At 42.1% G+C, this 5,000-nt stretch overlaps 10 non-coding genes and 2 pseudogenes across 10 annotated transcripts; all 12 read right to left on the reverse strand.

Annotated features, from left to right (window-relative positions):
* Nucleotides 1-319: 319 nt before the first annotated feature.
* On the reverse strand, nt 320-438 carry LOC145852944 (uncharacterized; annotated as a pseudogene).
* Nucleotides 439-577: 139 nt separating this feature from the next.
* Nucleotides 578-696, reverse strand: LOC145851378 (5S ribosomal RNA). Its single transcript, XR_014373229.1, has one exon. It is a non-coding gene; the product is annotated as a 5S ribosomal RNA (ribosomal RNA).
* Nucleotides 697-1,105: 409 nt separating this feature from the next.
* Nucleotides 1,106-1,224, reverse strand: LOC145850819 (5S ribosomal RNA). Its single transcript, XR_014372667.1, has one exon. It is a non-coding gene; the product is annotated as a 5S ribosomal RNA (ribosomal RNA).
* A 139-nt stretch (nt 1,225-1,363) lies between these two features.
* On the reverse strand, nt 1,364-1,482 carry LOC145851379 (5S ribosomal RNA). Its single transcript, XR_014373230.1, has one exon. It is a non-coding gene; the product is annotated as a 5S ribosomal RNA (ribosomal RNA).
* Nucleotides 1,483-1,891: 409 nt separating this feature from the next.
* On the reverse strand, nt 1,892-2,010 carry LOC145851380 (5S ribosomal RNA). Its single transcript, XR_014373231.1, has one exon. It is a non-coding gene; the product is annotated as a 5S ribosomal RNA (ribosomal RNA).
* A 409-nt stretch (nt 2,011-2,419) lies between these two features.
* On the reverse strand, nt 2,420-2,538 carry LOC145883278 (5S ribosomal RNA). The gene has a single exon (XR_014394853.1). It is a non-coding gene; the product is annotated as a 5S ribosomal RNA (ribosomal RNA).
* Nucleotides 2,539-2,677: 139 nt separating this feature from the next.
* LOC145857471 (5S ribosomal RNA) lies at nt 2,678-2,796 on the reverse strand. Its single transcript, XR_014378369.1, has one exon. It is a non-coding gene; the product is annotated as a 5S ribosomal RNA (ribosomal RNA).
* A 409-nt stretch (nt 2,797-3,205) lies between these two features.
* LOC145850820 (5S ribosomal RNA) lies at nt 3,206-3,324 on the reverse strand. The gene has a single exon (XR_014372668.1). It is a non-coding gene; the product is annotated as a 5S ribosomal RNA (ribosomal RNA).
* Nucleotides 3,325-3,463: 139 nt separating this feature from the next.
* LOC145852743 (uncharacterized) lies at nt 3,464-3,582 on the reverse strand (annotated as a pseudogene).
* A 409-nt stretch (nt 3,583-3,991) lies between these two features.
* Nucleotides 3,992-4,110, reverse strand: LOC145883280 (5S ribosomal RNA). Its single transcript, XR_014394855.1, has one exon. It is a non-coding gene; the product is annotated as a 5S ribosomal RNA (ribosomal RNA).
* Nucleotides 4,111-4,249: 139 nt separating this feature from the next.
* LOC145885243 (5S ribosomal RNA) lies at nt 4,250-4,368 on the reverse strand. The gene has a single exon (XR_014396824.1). It is a non-coding gene; the product is annotated as a 5S ribosomal RNA (ribosomal RNA).
* A 409-nt stretch (nt 4,369-4,777) lies between these two features.
* LOC145857628 (5S ribosomal RNA) lies at nt 4,778-4,896 on the reverse strand. The gene has a single exon (XR_014378528.1). It is a non-coding gene; the product is annotated as a 5S ribosomal RNA (ribosomal RNA).
* Between the last annotated feature and the right edge of the window lie 104 nt (nt 4,897-5,000).

Consider the following 5,000-nt stretch of genomic DNA (forward strand, 5'->3'; position numbering starts at 1 on the left):
TTTGTGTCACTGAAAAAGTAGAAGAAATTACAAACACTATTCCCATCACTTTTTAGCACAGGTAGTTGGATAAAATACAAACTTTATTTCCTTTCATCATTTGAACAGGGCAAAGGAGCACAAAGCACACACAAGCTGCATTCAGCAACAATATTCTTGTTTGTCTTATAAATACAAGGCAGATGCTAATTGAAAACACAAGGAAATTTGATCCTATTAAAAAGGCAGGAAGCTGCATTTAGTCAATTCATCATTAAACGCTTACTACAAGGCAGTGTTGCTGATGAAATAGTGCAAGAGCACACCCTCGTGGACAAAATGCTTACAGCACCTGGCATTCCCAGGCGGTCTACCATCCAAGTACTGACCAGGCCCGACCCTGCTTAGCTTCCGAGATCAGACTAGATCGGGAGTACCCAGGCTGATATGGCCGTAAGCGAGAAACAATCTCTTGCTACAACATATATAGTCAAAGTGAGTCTGATAAAACAGACATTTAGTCAATTCATCATTAAATGCTTACTACAAGGCAGTGTTGCTGATGAAATAGTGCAAGAGCACACCCTCGTGGACAAAATGCTTACAGCACCTGGTATTCCCAGGCGGTCTCCCATCCAAGTACTAACCAGGCCCGACCCTGCTTAGCTTCCGAGATCAGCCGAGATCGTGCGTACCCAGGCTGGTATGGCCGTAAGCGAGAAAAAATCTCTTGCTACAACATATATAGTCAAAGTGAGTGTGATAAACAGACATTGCATTTCCACCAATTAGATAAGCAGCTTGAACTTTGTGTCACTGAAAAAGTAGAAGAAATTACAAACACTCTTCCGATCACTTTTTAGCACAGGTAGTTGGATAAAATACAAACTTTATTTCCTTTCATCATTTGAACAGGGCAAAGGAGCACAAAGCACACACAAGCTGCATTCAGCAACAATATTCTTGTTTGTCTTATAAATACAAGGCAGATGCTAATTGAAAACACAAGGAAATTTGATCCTATTAAAAAGGCAGGAAGCTGCATTTAGTCAATTCATCATTAAATGCTTACTACAAGGCAGTGTTGCTGATGAAATAGTGCAAGAGCACACCCTCGTGGACAAAATGCTTACAGCACCTGGTATTCCCAGGCGGTCTACCATCCAAGTACTGACCAGGCCCGACCCTGCTTAGCTTCCGAGATCAGACGAGATCGGGAGTACCCAGGCTGATATGGCCGTAAGCGAGAAACAATCTCTTGCTACAACATATATAGTCAAAGTGAGTCTGATAAAACAGACATTTAGTCAATTCATCATTAAATGCTTACTACAAGGCAGTGTTGCTGATGAAATAGTGCAAGAGCACACCCTCGTGGACAAAATGCTTACAGCACCTGGTATTCCCAGGCGGTCTCCCATCCAAGTACTAACCAGGCCCGACCCTGCTTAGCTTCCGAGATCAGCCGAGATCGTGCGTACCCAGGCTGGTATGGCCGTAAGCGAGAAAAAATCTCTTGCTACAACATATATAGTCAAAGTGAGTGTGATAAACAGACATTGCATTTCCACCAATTAGATAAGCAGCTTGAACTTTGTGTCACTGAAAAAGTAGAAGAAATTACAAACACTCTTCCCATCACTTTTTAGCACAGGTAGTTGGATAAAATACAAACTTTATTTCCTTTCATCATTTGAACAGTGCAAAGGAGCACAAAGCACACACAAGCTGCATTCAGCAACAATATTCTTGTTTGTCTTATAAATACAAGGCAGATGCTAATTGAAAACACAAGGAAATTTGATCCTATTAAAAAGGCAGGAAGCTGCATTTAGTCAATTCATCATTAAATGCTTACTACAAGGCAGTGTTGCTGATGAAATAGTGCAAGAGCACACCCTCGTGGACAAAATGCTTACAGCACCTGGTATTCCCAGGCGGTCTCCCATCCAAGTACTAACCAGGCCCGACCCTGCTTAGCTTCCGAGATCAGCCGAGATCGTGCGTACCCAGGCTGGTATGGCCGTAAGCGAGAAAAAATCTCTTGCTACAACATATATAGTCAAAGTGAGTGTGATAAACAGACATTGCATTTCCACCAATTAGATAAGCAGCTTGAACTTTGTGTCACTGAAAAAGTAGAAGAAATTACAAACACTCTTCCCATCACTTTTTAGCACAGGTAGTTGGATAAAATACAAACTTTATTTCCTTTCATCATTTGAACAGTGCAAAGGAGCACAAAGCACACACAAGCTGCATTCAGCAACAATATTCTTGTTTGTCTTATAAATACAAGGCAGATGCTAATTGAAAACACAAGGAAATTTGATCCTATTAAAAAGGCAGGAAGCTGCATTTAGTCAATTCATCATTAAATGCTTACTACAAGGCAGTGTTGCTGATGAAATAGTGCAAGAGCACACCCTCGTGGACAAAATGCTTACAGCACCTGGTATTCCCAGGCGGTCTCCCATCCAAGTACTAACCAGGCCCGACCCTGCTTAGCTTCCGAGATCAGACGAGATCGGGCGTACCCAGGCTGATATGGCCGTAAGCTAGAAACAATCTCTTGCTACAACATATATAGTCAAAGTGAGTCTGATAAAACAGACATTTAGTCAATTCATCATTAAATGCTTACTACAAGGCAGTGTTGCTGATGAAATAGTGCAAGAGCACACCCTCGTGGACAAAATGCTTACAGCACCTGGTATTCCCAGGCGGTCTCCCATCCAAGTACTAACCAGGCCCAACCCTGCTTAGCTTCCGAGATCAGACGAGATCGGGAGTACCCAGGCTGGTATGGCCGTAAGCTAGAAACAATCTCTTGCTACAACATATATAGTCAAAGTGAGTGTGATAAACAGACATTGCATTTTCACCAATTAGATAAGCAGCTTGAACTTTGTGTCACTGAAAAAGTAGAAGAAATTACAAACACTGTTCCCATCACTTTTTAGCACAGGTAGTTGGATAAAATACAAACTTTTTTTCCTTTCATCATTTGAACAGGGGAAAGGAGCACAAAGCACACACAAGCTGCATTCAGCAACAATATTCTTGTTTGTCTTATAAATACAAGGCAGATGCTAATTGAAAACACAAGGAAATTTGATCCTATTAAAAAGGCAGGAAGCTGCATTTAGTCAATTCATCATTAAATGCTTACTACAAGGCAGTGTTGCTGATGAAATAGTGCAAGAGCACACCCTCGTGGACAAAATGCTTACAGCACCTGGTATTCCCAGGCGGTCTACCATCCAAGTACTGACCAGGCCCGACCCTGCTTAGCTTCCGAGATCAGACGAGATCGGGAGTACCCAGGCTGATATGGCCGTAAGCGAGAAACAATCTCTTGCTACAACATATATAGTCAAAGTGAGTCTGATAAAACAGACATTTAGTCAATTCATCATTAAATGCTTACTACAAGGCAGTGTTGCTGATGAAATAGTGCAAGAGCACACCCTCGTGGACAAAATGCTTACAGCACCTGGTATTCCCAGGCGGTCTCCCATCCAAGTACTAACCAGGCCCGACCCTGCTTAGCTTCCGAGAGCAGCCGAGATCGTGCGTACCCAGGCTGGTATGGCCGTAAGCGAGAAAAAATCTCTTGCTACAACATATATAGTCAAAGTGAGTGTGATAAACAGACATTGCATTTCCACCAATTAGATAAGCAGCTTGAACTTTGTGTCACTGAAAAAGTAGAAGAAATTACAAACACTCTTCCCATCACTTTTTAGCACAGGTAGTTGGATAAAATACAAACTTTATTTCCTTTCATCATTTGAACAGGGCAAAGGAGCACAAAGCACACACAAGCTGCATTCAGCAACAATATTCTTGTTTGTCTTATAAATACAAGGCAGATGCTAATTGAAAACACAAGGAAATTTGATCCTATTAAAAAGGCAGGAAGCTGCATTTAGTCAATTCATCATTAAATGCTTACTACAAGGCAGTGTTGCTGATGAAATAGTGCAAGAGCACACCCTCGTGGACAAAATGCTTACAGCACCTGGTATTCCCAGGCGGTCTCCCATCCAAGTACTAACCAGGCCCGACCCTGCTTAGCTTCCGAGATCAGACGAGATCGGGCGTACCCAGGCTGATATGGCCGTAAGCGAGAAGCAATCTCTTGCTACAACATATATAGTCAAAGTGAGTCTGATAAAACAGACATTTAGTGAATTCATCATTAAATGCTTACTACAAGGCAGTGTTGCTGATGAAATAGTGCAAGAGCACACCCTCGTGGACAAAATGCTTACAGCACCTGGTATTCCCAGGCGGTCTCCCATCCAAGTACTAACCAGGCCCGACCCTGCTTAGCTTCCGAGATCAGACGAGATCGTGCGTACCCAGGCTGGTATGGCCGTAAGCGAGAAAAAATCTCTTGCTACAACATATATAGTCAAAGTGAGTGTGATAAACAGACATTGCATTTCCACCAATTAGATAAGCAGCTTGAACTTTGTGTCACTGAAAAAGTAGAAGAAATTACAAACACTCTTCCCATGACTTTTTAGCACAGGTAGTTGGATAAAATACAAACTTTATTTCCTTTCATCAATTGAACAGGGCAAAGGAGCACAAAGCACACACAAGCTGCATTCAGCAACAATATTCTTGTTTGTCTTATAAATACAAGGCAGATGCTAATTGAAAACACAAGGAAAATTGATCCTATTAAAAAGGCAGGAAGCTGCATTTAGTCAATTCATCATTAAATGCTTACTACAAGGCAGTGTTGCTGATGAAATAGTGCAAGAGCACACCCTCGTGGACAAAATGCTTACAGCACCTGGTATTCCCAGGCGGTCTCCCATCCAAGTACTAACCAGGCCCGACCCTGCTTAGCTTCCGAGATCAGACGAGATCGGGAGTACCCAGGCTGGTATGGCCGTAAGCTAGAAACAATCTCTTGCTACAACATATATAGTCAAAGTGAGTCTGATAAAACAGACATTTAGTCAATTCATCATTAAATGCTTACTACAAGGCAGTGTTGCTGA

Source organism: Salmo salar, chromosome 08 (genome assembly GCF_965601325.2).
Source record: "Salmo salar chromosome 08, fSalSal1, whole genome shotgun sequence".
NCBI classification, from domain to species: Eukaryota; Metazoa; Chordata; class Actinopteri; order Salmoniformes; family Salmonidae; genus Salmo; species Salmo salar.